Source organism: Cherax quadricarinatus, chromosome 56, assembly GCF_038502225.1.
Source record: "Cherax quadricarinatus isolate ZL_2023a chromosome 56, ASM3850222v1, whole genome shotgun sequence".
NCBI lineage: Eukaryota > Metazoa > Arthropoda > Malacostraca > Decapoda > Parastacidae > Cherax > Cherax quadricarinatus.
In genome coordinates, this window is record NC_091347.1 from 5798750 (window position 1) to 5814027 (window position 15278).

The following is a 15278-nucleotide window of genomic DNA, read 5'->3' on the forward strand; positions in this document are numbered from 1 at the left end:
AGTGATGGCGTCTATTTTGCTGAAATTGCTGAAAAGAAGAATGTGATCTGTTTTCGAGATAAGATAGATTTCATTATCAATAACAACAATAATAATATCTTTATTTCTACAAGTACATGTACAAGGTATACAGTCCTAGCTGACATCAATGACATACTACTACATAGAAAGCCACTTGTTATGCAGAGCATTTCGGGCAAATTAGGTCAGTTTTGTCCCAGGATGCGACCCACACCAGTCGGCTAACACTCAGGTACCCATTATTACTGATGGGTGAACGTAGACAACCGGTGTAAGAAAACACGTCCAATGTTTCTGTTCTCGCCGCGAATCGAACCCGTAAGATAAGATAAGATAAGATTTCGTTCGGATTTTTAACCCCGGAGGATTAGCCACCCAGGATAACCCAAGAAAGTCAGTGCGTCATCGAGGACTGTCTAACTTATTTCCATTGGGGTCCTTAATCTTGTCCCCCAGGATGCGACCCACACCAGTCGACTAACACCCAGGTACCTATTTGCTGCTAGGTGAACAGGACAACAGGTGTAAGGAAACGTGTCGAAATGTTTCCACCCGCCGGGAATCGAACCCGGGCCCTCCGTGTGTGAAGCGGGAGCTTTAGCCACCAGGCCACCGGGCCACTTAGTGTGAAGCGAGAGCTTTTGCCACCAGGCCATGAGCCACCGTAAGTGGAATTCAGAGTGAGGAAAATCAACACAAGCGGCAGATAGGATTGTAAATGCTGCTGCTAAGATTATACGAGAAAAGATTTGAGAAGCAAAAATACACACGAATATCCAGTTAGCCGATGACACTGAAGATCTAGAAAGGAGACAGTATTTAACTCCACTTCGTAAGTTTGTACAAACACACATACAAGCAAGTGATATCAAGTATGATGTAAACTTTAGAAAACCGACAAGTTGAAGAATGAGAGACACTTGGGCGACATTTGGGAATCTTTACTGAGGAAACGTTTCGCCCGCCAGTGGCTTCTTCAGTCTGTTAGGTAAAAGGACACAAGTGGAACTAATGTGACACTTGTGTCCAGGAGCTTCATCAAGCCATTACAAACAATACACGGACTGAAGTGACTGACGAAAAGATTCCCAAATGTTGCACAAGTGTCTTTAGTCAGCAAGTGATATCAGCAGGTTAGTATTGGTAAAGCTGTTTTACAAGATGTGAAGCCGATTCTCTTTGAATTACGATCACGATAGCTCATAATTGAGATTTCTTCAGATTTTTTTTTCAGTTTCATATGGTGAAGTTTGTTTACTGAAGAATTGAGGTAAGCAAGAGGAGAGTCTGGAAAGTAACACCTCCATCATACCCAACACTCACAGGTTGGTGTTGCTGAAGGATAAGATAAGATAAGATAAGATTTCGTTCGGATTTTTAACCCCGGAGGGTTAGCCACCCAGGATAACCCAAGAAAGTCAGTGCGTCATCGAGGACTGTCTAACTTATTTCCATTGGGGTCCTTAATCTTGTCCCCCAGGATGCGACCCACACCAGTCGACTAACACCCAGGTACCTATTTGCTGCTAGGTGAACAGGACAATAGGTGTAAGGAAACGTGTCGAAATGTTTCCACCCGCCGGGAATCGAACCCGGGCCCTCCGTGTGTGAAGCGGGAGCTTTAGCCACCAGACCACCGGAACCACCAGACCACCGGAAAGCAGCAGACACTCAAAAGAACAAATATACAGCATGGAGGAAGCTTGCGGCAGGGTGCCTCTAAAGATTCGGAAACACATATTCATTCATACTTGGTGTGGGTGCAACACTACGTCAGCAACATACGATCATGGAAAGATATACTTGATGATACAGCTGAAGAAGTCCATAGATGTAGGAGTTGTGTCAACCATCGTCAGTATGCGAGATGAGACAACAGTAGAAGTTTGTGATGCTAGAATTCGTCTTCTTGGCTTACTGTACGGAGGAAGTAGGAAGGACACACTCACTACTCTGAGGTGTGCCATATATATGACAATGGCGACCAAAAGTAGAGCAGACATGCATGCGAATACAAATAGGAAGCGCGTCTGTTTGGCGTTCAACAGTTGGAGGATCAAGCCTCCACCAAGTCTTGCGCAGAATGACACACATGGGTTTAGCGCTTAACATGAATTAGTTAGATGACCAAGAGTAACAGAGTAGAACCCCATGGGATGCCACTTAATGAATGTGCAGCACACTACCACAGCTTACTCGTCCACCTCCAGGTTGTGTGGGGACACGATCTTAGCAATGACAGCTGAAAATGTTGTATGGGGGGGGGGGGGTAGGTCAATGGATCCCTCCAATCCATTATGACTGATAAAGATGCAGTTCCATCAAAGTCCTGAAATATATACGGTGCAAGTGCAAAAAAACAGGAAAGAATCCATGTTCCTGTCACAACAATGGTTTAAAATGTATACTGGTACGTGCATGGTGTCTCGACGTACATGAATGGTATACAATACCGACAGGATGAAGAATTAGACACATGTGCAACATCTGGGTATCTTTATTCGTAAACCTTTCGCCATCCAGTGGCTTTATCAATACAAGGACATCATACCTGATAAAGCCACTGGATGGCCAAACGTCTACAAATAAATATACCCAGATGTTGCACAAGTGTCTCGAATTTTTCATCATGGTATCGAGGAGAATCCTGAAACAATACTGAACCTGTCATGGTCACTGATGACCAAACTTATGTCCTGGAGATATAAAAAGTACACAGACATTGTCATGTCCCCAGTTCACTTGACAGAAAATAAAATAATCATGCCATTGAAAGGTCCTTATTTTATATCTCTGTTAAAAAATGTTTCTAAAGTAAATTGATTTGGATTTTAAATGTGACTCAAAACATAACCCTGCGTCAAATGTTACCAAAATCATTTATTTGTAAGGGAATTTTTTCCGGGTTCGCCTATTCTTCTACTAGACTGTTTCTCATTCTTCAGAGAAGACAAAGTTGTCTAGACAGCCTATGCTAGTAGCCTGTAGCTCTAATATTTCATGGTTAATTGTGCCAAAATCTCGTTGAAAGTGTAAGGTCACATGCCTGTGCAATTCCCTTGCGACATTTGGGCTCTTATATAATCCAGCAGGTTAATTAAGCAGGCATCCGTTGAGTGAGATCCACTGAAACCTGACTGATAACTATGAAGGATGTTATGGTTATTTTAGACACTTAACTGCTTGATAATTATATACTACTTTCTCAAGGATGTTGGACAACATGATGCAGGCTGATAGTTACTGACACACGAATTACTATTTTTCTCGAAAATAAGAGTGACTCTTAGTCACTGAGCTCCTCCGGCACAGTATTGGAGGTGGATAAATTTATTATGTAAGCTATGGGTACGTTCAATTAAGAGTCACCGTCTTTCAGGAATCTGGCTGGAATGTTACTAGGTCCGGCGCTTGCTGGCTGGGTTCACCTTGCTTGGTTCCTTTTGTACAAATTCATAAGACACCTGACAGCGGGAACTTCCTGAGGGTGATGCCTTCATTGCTGTAATATTCTTACCTTCATGAAAGGGAAACGCTAAACCTGCAGGTGCTATACAGCACCAGAGGGAAATGGAAGGCATTCAAGTTCTATTCAAGGAATTGTAACACAGGTCCAATTCCTTAGATCAATAGCCCCCACCAGCACCACGGTACATCCCTTGAGAGGACTTATCACTGTAGATTTAATAGGCATTAGTGTTAAGTAGGTTTGTCAGGAAACAGGACAAGTGACGCGGGTCTTAGTCATATGATGACCCACAGCTGGAGTTTCTGATCTGACCGAGGTCTTCCACTGGCTTACCCGTCCACCCCTTCAAAAATTATAGTTATGATTATCGTGGAGAGTGTGGTGATACTGTGTAGTATTTGTTACTCTGACACTTCGTGGCATGCCTCATGCACTATGTTAGAATGATGTACTGGTTTGTGGTTATAAACCAAGGGGTTTTAATTGTGGTCACTGCTTTGCAGGATTGTTCTTATATTCTTCAATTATGGAGCTATATTGCCTTGTTTGCTTCCATTTTAGAAGCTTCTGCATTGTGTACCTATTTTTCTGGCCTCTGAGGCCAGAAGAATTGACAAAAATCAAAACAAAATTTATTTTCTGATAGAATTCAACAACAAAATTATGTATTTTAATACGTCTTTCATAGCTTTTATAGGATGGAGTCCACCTGTAGTGCAAATTGTGGGACCTACAGCCTCGGTGTAGCGCGTGGTGTCGTCACTCATTTTGACCCATACAAGTTCAGTACGCGAGTCGTATTCCAAACAAAGGTCCTATAAGCAAATATTTTAGCGTAAAACAGGACGTATACCAAGTTGGACTTATTCCAAAGCGGACGTATACCGAGGTACCACTGTATAAATATTTGTCGTGCCGAACAGGTAAAACCTGTTATTTTGGCTTAAATAGCAACTCACTTCTTGCCGAATCGAGCAAGCAAAAATTTGTGTATGCAATAATTTCGCAAATATCATTCTGAACCTAACGAAAAAATATATTTCATTGTGTTTAAAATATTGTAAACTTATATAAAATATATTAAGTTGGATTAGGGTAAATTAAATTGCGCTTGTTATAATAAGGTTAGGCAAGTTTTCTAAGCTTCTTTTGGTACAATATTATTATTTTTTTCATTAAAATAAATTAAAAAATATATCTTTAAACGTATAAAATAAAATTTTAGAAAGGATTTAATTTTAAATGAGTTCTTCCTAAGTGACAATTTTACAAATTCGGCACGACACGCACAAAAACACACACACACGCATGCATGCATGCACGCACACACACACACACACACACACACACACACACACACACACACACACACACACACACACACACACACACACACACACACACACAAAAGGTTGAAAGGAAAGGGTAAGGGAGGTTTTGTGGGCGAGGGGCTTGGGCTTCCAGCAGGCGTGCATGAGCGTGTTCGATTAGAATGAATGGAGACGAATGGTATTTGGGACCTGACGATCTGTTGGAGTGTGAGCAGGGTAATATTTAGTGAAGGGATTCAGGGAAACCGGTTATTTTTATATAGCCGGACTTGGGAAATGGGAAGTACAATGCCTGCACTCTAAAGGAGGGTTTCGGGATATTAGCAGTTTGGAGGGATATGTTGTGTATCTTTATACGTATATGCTTCTAAACTGTTGTGTTCTGAGCATCTCTGCAAAAACAGTGATTATGTGCGAGTGAGGTGAAAGTGTTGAATGATGATGAAAGTATTTTCTTTTGGGGGATTTTCTTTCTTTTGGGTCACCCTGCCTCAGTGGGAGACGGCCGACTCGGGGAAAAAAAATTATATATATATATATATATATATATATATATATATATATATATATATATATATATATCAGAATGAGGACCCCTCCTACACAGTGGTGACCAGAATCAGTGGCGTCGCTAGGGTTGGTGTCACCCGGGGCGGCATCTTTGGTGTCACCCCCATGAAATCCAAGGGCGGGGGGATGGGGGGGGAGTTAACTCCAGTTACGTCACTACTACATGACCAGTTACGTCACTACTGCATGATCAGTTACGTCATTACTGCATGACCAGTTACGTCACTACTACATGATCAGTTACGTCACTACTGCATGACCAGTTACGTCACTACTGCATGACCAGTTACGTCACTACTGCATGACCAGTTACGTCACTACTACATGATCAGTTACGTCACTACTACATGACCAGTTACGTCACTACTGCATGACCAGTTACGTCACTACATGATCAGTTACGTCACTACTGCATGACCAGTTACGTCACTACTGCATGACCAGTTACGTCACTACTACATGACCAGTAACTAACGTTTAAGGGTCATAAACTGAACAGGAGAATACTTCTCGACTTTATTAATGTTAAATAATCGTAGTAATATTGGGGAAACAAACTCAAATACCACTTTGAGTACAGCCAACTGATCCTATGTTTATTCATCTTTAACAATGCCAAAAAAAAAAAAAATTGAAAAATAAAGAAAAACATTGCAATATCAGAGAAACACTAGTACTGATTTGACCTTGAGTACAGGTAACATCTCAGTGAATCTGATCTTACATTTGACCTTGAGTACAGGTAACATCTCAGTGAATCTGATCTTACATTTGACCTTGAGTACAGGTAACATCTCAGTGAATCTGATCTTACATTTGACCTTGAGTACAGGTAACATCTCAGTGAATCTGATCTTACATTTCCTTGCCTTCAATCCTGCAAAATCATCTATCACATCAAAATCAATGATTTTCCCCATATAGGCCTATTTGTACTCTGTATTCATATAATAGGCTATACAGAAACGAAGGATTCTTCTCTTATGTTGGTGCAGCACTGTTTTGTGCCTTAGTGTCACCTTCTTTAGAGGCTCTATGGTGTCACCCGGGGAGGCACGCCCCCCCCGCCCCCCTTACGACGCTACTGACCAGAATTAGGACCCATCATACACAGTGGTGACCAGAATGAGGACCCATCCTACTCACTGGTGTGGCCAGAATAAGGACCTATCCTACTCACTGGTCAGAATGAGGACCCATCCTACACACTGGCCAGGATGAGGACCCATTCTACACACTGGTGGCCAGAATGATGAACCATCCTACACACTGGTGTTGCCACTATGAGGACCCAGCCTACACACTGACAGAATGAGGACGCATCCTACACACTGGTGTCCAGAACGAGGACCCATCCTACACACTGGCTGGAATGAGGACCTATCTTACACACTGGTCAGAATGAGGACCAATCCTACACACTGGCAACCAGAATGATCCATCCTACTCACTCATGATCAGAATGAGGACCAATCCTACACACAGAGGAAAGAAAGTCTCCCTGATAACATTGTGTATACATAGTATGGAAAATTTTCTAGGGTGCTTACCTGTATGTACCTCAACATTATATACATACCAGTAATCTCATTGGGAGACAATCATATTGTTTACCGTAGTCACCCCGTGTAGACATGTGAGAAAACTTAACCACCCCTGGTCGCACCAAGTGGTCCCCTCGACCTCACAATCTTATCCATATCTATCCGAGACCAGTATGGATTGGGTAGCACCCACAAGTACGGTGCTACTAATTAATTGTGGACTGTATAGATTATATTAGTTTAACTGAATGAAGGGGGGGGGGTAGGACACACATGGATACATCCGTCAAGGAAAACATTTGTACATAATCCCACTACTTACCAGATGTTCTCTGGTGGTCACTTGATGTAGCTGGATCACTCGTAACCTATCTAATTATAACATACCACTACTGGCCAGTCTAAGGTTGCTATAACTAGAAGGGTTACTTAACTGTGGGTGATTGATATTCCTCATTTCTTGATTCACCATCTCATTTTCGATGTCCTGCTACACCGACACGATTCTCATTCCAGCAGGACGAGGTATCCGCTGGTTTGTCCTGCTTTAGACGTCGTGACTCAAGGAGTTTCCCTTTCCTCGTCTCGTTAACAACGAGGTCTAGCGTGTTCACTCGGAGCAAACGACTTATTTCACTTCACATATTCTCTTAACTTAGCGTTATTATCATTAATTACATTACAATTCACAAGCCGATTTAACGTCTCATAACTATTATACAAACTAGAGGTCACTCCATTAAGATCTGAGACCGATGAGTGATGATTAATCCAAGGGTAATTTTCCCCAGGACACAGTCCATTGTGACGCGTCAGTCACCCGGTCCTTCTCTTATCACACTTTTACCACTCTATTACTGTGGTCCCGTAAATCCCGTTCCCTCACTCTCCACCAGGAACAATTACGACACTTCTTATTATGAAATGAGGCCTATATTAATCCTTAGGCCACCGTGAACGTCAGTTTCGTGGTTCCATTTTTTCTCAGCTTCCTCACCACCATTCAAAACAATACGCGCTCTCCCCCCCGCACATCCGCGCATGCGCAAAGGGAACTCTTGGTTCTACTCTTATTTTCAAATACATTTTTGACCCATATAGACACATTAAACACCTATTAGGCACTATAGTTTCGGAAAATCAAAAAATTTTCCACACATAGTGTATAGTGTATACTACAGTGGCTCCCTAGTATATAGATGATAAAGGCTAAAGTGTCATTTGAAAACAGGTGAATTTGTAAATGAAGTGATAAGCCTATAGAGGCAGGTGCCAGAAGTCGCCAGAAACTTACCACAGTGGTCAGCTGTTTTAATAATCTTTCTGGCCAGCTAGTGTACTCGCATATAATCTAGTGATACCAGTGAATAGCAGAATACAGTGTTGTAGTAGCAACTAACCAGTATTATAATGGTACTTAGTGGAGTGGAGTGACTTTCATTAGTTTCTTTTTTCTTGAAATACCAGACGTATACTGTGAATTTCATATAACCTGTAGTTACCAGCGGTCGCAATATACACAACGAGAAGCAATTATTACTACAGAAAAAGCGTCCTTCCTCCAAAAATTTCCACCAGTCAACTATAGTGATAATATAGCATTTATTGTGGTGGAGACGAAAAAAAAAAAACTAGAAAAGCTAGATACAGCGATTGATAAACAAGGGTTGAGGCTCGACCGTTCGTCACTGTAGGAGCTGCCAGAAATCACCGGCTCTTCAACACGCAAGTTATACTTTTGTATCAATCAAATCACATATTACTCGGGTAGATAATTTCAAATAGATCCTTCATGTGTTAGCCCAAATCACCGACTAGTATGTTTTAAATAAGTGACCCACTGATCAGATCAGATCGACTGGTCCGAACCCTCGACTGGTCCGAACCCTTGATGGTCCGAACCCTCGACTGGTCCGAACCCTCGATGGTCCGAACCCTTGACTGGTTTCAAACGGATTCGTTGGACAATAAAGCAGACTGTAAACGGATGGGGTTGTAGGCGCCCTTATCAAACACAAACAATAAATATAAATCAGGAACGTACACGGTAAGCTGTCCAATTAGTTAGAAATAGAAATACAAATAGCTAGAGCTTCATTTAAGGAGATTATTAATAGAGTATTCAAGAGGTTGCTAGTAGAATTACAGTAAATCAACCACTCAAATCATTATGAAGCTCTGTATAGTCTGCAGTCAATCAAACAAACGGGCTTCCACATGGATAAATTGTCATTTTTGTGGAAATTGGTGTCACGCCCCTTGTGCAGATATCCAAGAACTAGCTACAAGCAGTATTAAAACAGGGAAGTGTTTTTGGGTATGCCCAAATGAGGAAAATCTGTGGACTAAAACACAAGGGTATTAAAAGAGGATAACATCAAAGCTGCTTTCATAGACAACCAGGAAGCTTTCTACAACAGATGGGAACATAAAAAGTCTGGGCTGAATGGTACTGCCCTTGATAATGGACATGTAGTCAGAAACTGGAGGTGATGTCCTGGTAGTCAGTAAATGTTGGGCTGATAGTGCTGTCCTGGGAGACAGTAATGGTGAAGCTGGAGGTGCTGTCCTGGGAGACAGTAATGGTGAAGCTGGAGCTGGGAGGAGGTGAAGCTGTCCTGGGTTACAGTATTGGTGAAGCTGGAGGTGATGTCCTGGGAGACAGTAATGGTGAAGCTGGAGGTGCTGTCCTGGAAGACAGTAATGGTGAAGCTGGAGGTGCTGTCCTGGAAGACAGTAATGGTGAAGCTGGAGATTTTGTCCAGGTAGTCGGGAATTATACGCAGGAAGGAATACATATAAATGACCTCATAGGGGACAGGAGCCGTAGTGGGGAAACAAGTGTAGTCAAAGATAAGATAAAACCAATATTGCAAACTAGAAATACCACAGGAAATAGCAAACAAGAGGACTCCGCTAGCTATAGTGAGGATATATTACCAAAAACAACTGCTGGGAGCTCCATTGTTGGTGCTAGGGAGGATAGGAATAAGACAGGGAAACATGCACCAACAGGGAATACAGTCACAGAAACCCAAGGCAAACGGAAACCAAGCCTGTGCACATACTATGCACTTGGTATCTGCAGACATGGGAAATCTGGAAAAACAGACGGGACGTGCAACTATGACCACCCTAGAAAATGCCATGCCCATATGACAACAGGAAAATGCAAACTCCCTTCCTGTAAGCTTTTTCACCCTGAAATGTGTACCTCTTCAGTACAGGAAAGACTGTGCTATAACTTAAATTGCCAGGCACACCATCTAAAGGGTACAAAAAGATACAAAACATCCAGGCCATGGGAAAACCTGGGTAGTTACAGCCATTCAAGAGGGAGAGGTTTTTTAGTGCCAGGAAGGAAAAAAAACTGGCAGGAAATGGCAGAAATTGTACACCAAATCCAGTCATTCCTGGAGTGGAACCACAGTCGATGGCCTCCACTCCAAACCAACAGATACAGATACTAATGCCGGAGAAAAAATATCCCCCCAGTACCAACAATACCCCCAGTCCGATGACATTCTTCTTTGCAAATATACAGGGTCTAAAGCCAGCAACAAACAAAATACCTTTCATCCGTGGACTGCTTGCAGAGGCAAAGGCAATGATCGCGGCTTTCACCGAGACCCACATAAAGGATCACTTGGACAACGAAATATGGATCCCAGGTTACAACCTATACAGATGTGACAGAGTGAACAGGCAAAAGGGGGGAGGGGGGTTGGCCTGTACATTGCAGAGTCACTTGTTTGCACAGAACTGCTAAATGCCTCAAATGATGTAGTGGAAGTTTTAGCAGTAAAGGTCGAGAACCAAAACCTAGTCATTGTGGTAGTCTACAAGCCTCCGGATGCAACATCCCAGCAATTCCAGGAACAGCTGTTAAAAATTGACCACTGTCTGGAAAATCTTCCAGTTCCTGCACCCAACATCTTGCTCCTGGGGGATTTCAACTTAAGGCACCTAAAATGGAGGAATATAGCAAATAATATTGTTGCAGTAATAACACCAGGAGGCAGCTCTGATGAAAACTCACACTCACACGAGCTTTTAAATCTCTGCACAAAATTCAATTTAAACCAGCAAATAATAGAGCCTACTAGACTGGAGAATACACTAGACCTCATCTTCACTAACAATGATGATCTGATAAGAAATGTCACCATATCAAAAACAATATACTCAGATCACAACATAATTAAGGTTCAGACATGTATGCGTGGAGCCCCAGACCGACATAATGAGACTAGTCACGAGGGAGCATTCACCAAATTCAACTTCAATAACAAAAACAAAGTGGGACCAAGTAAACCAAGTCCTAACCGATATAAGCTGGGAAGATATACTAAGCAACACAGACCCCAACGTATGCCTAGAACAGATTAACTGGGTGGCACTCGATGTATGCACAAGGCTTATTCCTCTAAGAAAAAGGAGGAGTAGATGTAAAATAGAAAGAGACAGGCGCTCCCTTTACAGGCGACGGAAAAGAATAACAGAGCGGCTAAAAGAGGTCAATATATCTGAAATGCGTAGGGAGACACTGGTCAGAGAAATAGCAAGCATCGAACTCAAGCTAAAGGAATCTTATAGGAGTCAGGAATCGCGGGAAGAACTAAAGCCATAAATGAAATCGAAAGAAACCCAAAGTATTTCTTCTCCTATGCCAAATCAAAGTCGAGAACAACATCCAGTATTGGGCCCCTACTTAAACAAGATGGGTCCTACACAGATGACAGCAGGGAAATGAGTGAGCTACTCAAGTCCTAATATGACTCAGTTTTTAGCAAGCCGCTAACCAGACTGAGAGTCAAAGATCAAAATGAATTTTTTATGAGAGAGCCACAAAATTTGGTTAACACAAGCCTATCCGATGTTATCCTGACGCCAAATGACTTCGAACAGGCGATAAATGACATGCCCATGCACTCTGCCCCAGGGCCAGACTCATGGAATTCCGTGTTCATCAAGAACTGCAAGAAGCCCCTATCACGAGCCTTTTCCATCCTATGGAGAGGGGGCATGGACACGGGGGTCGTCCCACAGTTACTAAAAACAACAGACATAGCCCCACTCCACAAAGGGAGCAGTAAAGCAACAGCAAAGAACTACAGACCGATAGCACTAACATCCCATATCATAAAAATCTTTGAAAGGGTCCTAAGAAGCAAGATCACCACCCATCTAGAAACCCATCAGTTACACAACCCAGGGCAACATGGGTTTAGAACAAGTCGCTCCTGTCTGTCTCAACTATTGGATCACTAGGACAAGGTCCTAAATGCACTAGAAGATAAAAAGAATGCAGATGTAATATATACAGACTTTGCAAAAGCCTTCGACAAGTGTGACCATGGCGTAATAGCGCACAAAATGCGTGCTAAAGGAATAACAGGAAAAGTCGGTCGATGGATCTATAATTTCCTCACTAACAGAACACAGAGAGTAGTCGTCAACAGAGTAAAGTCCGAGGCAGCTACGGTGAAAAGCTCTGTTCCACAAGGCACAGTACTCGCTCCCATCTTGTTCCTCATCCTCATATCCGACATAGACAAGGATGTCAGCCACAGCACCGTGTCTTCCTTTGCTGATGACACCCGAATCTGCATGACAGTGTCTGCCATTGCAGACACTTCAAGGCTCCAGGCGGACATCAACCGAATCTTTCAGTGGGCTGCAGAAAACAATATGAAGTTCAACGATGAGAAATTTCAATTACTCAGATGGGACATGCAACTATGACCACCCTAGAAAATGCCATGCCCATATGACAACAGGAAAATGCAAACTCCCTTCCTGTAAGCTTTTTCACACTGAAATGTGTACCTCTTCAGTACAGGAAAGACTGTGCTATAACTTAAATTGCCAGGCATACCATCTAAAGGGGACAAAAAGATACAAAACATCCAGGCCATGGGAAAACCTGGGTAGCCACAGCCACTCAAGAGGGAGAGGTTTTTTAGTGCCAGGAAGGAAAAAAAACTGGCAGGAAATGGCAGAAATCGTACACCAAATCCAGTCATTCCTGGAGTGGAACCACAGTCGATGGCCTCCACTCCAAACCAACAGATACAGATACTAATGCCGGAAAAAAAATCCCCCCCCCAGTACCAACAATACCACCAGTCCGATAACATTCTTCTTTGCAAATATACAGGGTCTAAAGCCAGCAACAAACAACAAAATACCTTTCATCCGTGGACTGCTTGCAGAGGCAAAGGCAATGTTCGCGGCTTTCACTGAGACCCACATAAAGGATCACTTGGACAACGAAATATGGATCCCAGGTTACAACCTATACAGATGTGACAGAGTGAACAGGCAAAAGGGGGGGGGGGGTTGGCCTGTACATTGCAGAGTCACTTGTTTGCACAGAACTGCTTAATGCCTCAAATGATGTAGTGGAAGTTTTAGCAGTAAAGGTCGAGAACCAAAACCTAGTCATTGTGGTAGTCTACAAGCCTCCGGATGCAACATCCCAGCAATTCCAGGAACAGCTGTTAAAAATTGACCACTGTCTGGAAAATCTTCCAGCTCCTGCACCCAACATCTTGCTCCTGGGGGACTTCAACTTAAGGCACCTAAAATGGAGGAATATAGCAAATAATATTGTTGCAGTAATAACACCAGGAGGCAGCTCTGATGAAAACTCACACTCACACGAGCTTTTAAATCTCTGCACAAAATTCAATTTAAACCAGCAAATAATAGAGCCTACTAGACTGGAGAATACACTAGACCTCATCTTCACTAACAATGATGATCTGATAAGAAATGTCACCATATCAAAAACAATATACTCAGATCACAACATAATTGAGGTTCAGACATGTATGCGTGGAGCCCCAGACCGACAAAATGAGACTAGTCACGAGGGAGCATTCACCAAATTCAACTTCAATAACAAAAACATAAAGTGGGACCAAGTAAACCAAGTCCTAACCGATATAAGCTGGGAAGATATACTAAGCAACACAGACCCAAACTTATGCCTAGAACAGATTAACTCGGTGGCACTCGATGTATGCACAAGGCTTATTCCTCTAAGAAAAAGGAGGAGTAGATGTAAAATAGAAAGAGACAGGCGCTCCCTTTACAGGCGACGGAAAAGAATAACAGAGCGGCTAAAAGAGGTCAATATATCTGAAATGCGCAGGGAGACACTGGTCAGAGAAATAGCAAGCATCGAACTTAAGCTAAAAGAATCCTTTAGGAGTCAGGAATCGCGGGAAGAACTAAAAGCCATAAATGAAATCGAAAGAAACCCAAAGTATTTCTTCTCCTATGCCAAATCAAAATCGAGAACAACGTCCAGTATTGGGCCCCTACTTAAACAAGATGGGTCCTACACAGATGACAGCAAGGAAATGAGTGAGCTACTCAAGTCCCAATATGACTCAGTTTTTAGCAAGCCGCTAACCAGACTGAGAGTCGAAGATCAAAATGAATTTTTTATGAGAGAGCCACAAAATTTGATTAACACAAGCCTATCCGATGTTATCCTGACGCCAAATGACTTCGAACAGGCGATAAATGACATGCCCATGCACTCTGCCCCAGGGTCAGACTCATGGAACTCTGTGTTCATCAAGAACTGCAAGAAGCCCCTATCACGAGCCTTTTCCATCCTATGGAGAGGGAGCATGGACATGGGGGTCGTCCCTCAGTTACTAAAAACAACAGACATAGCCCCACTCCACAAAGGGGGCAGTAAAGCAACAGCAAAGAACTACAGACCAATAGCACTAACATCCCATATCATAAAAATCTTTGAAAGGGTCCTAAGAAGCAAGATCACCACCCATCTAGAAACCCATCAGTTACACAACCCAGGGCAACATGGGTTTAGAACAGGTCGCTCCTGTCTGTCTCAACTACTGGATCACTACGACAAGGTCCTAAATGCACTAGAAGACAAAAAGAATGCAGATGTAATATATACAGACTTTGCAAAAGCCTTCGACAAGTGTGACCATGGCGTAATAGCGCACAAAATGCGCGCTAAAGGAATAACAGGAAAAGTCGGTCGATGGATCTATAATTTCCTCACTAACAGAACACAGAGTAGTCGTCAACAGAGTAAAGTCCGAGGCAGCTACGGTGAAAAGCTCTGTTCCACAAGGCACAGTACTAGCTCCCATCTTGTTCCTCATCCTCATATCCGACATAGACAAGGATGTCAGCCACAGCACCGTGTCTTCCTTTGCAGATGACACCCGAATCTGCATGACTGTCTTCCATTGCAGACACTGCAAGGCTCCAGGCGGACATCAACCAAATCTTTCAGTGGGCTGCAGAAAACAATATGAAGTTCAACGATGAGAAATTTCAATTACTCAG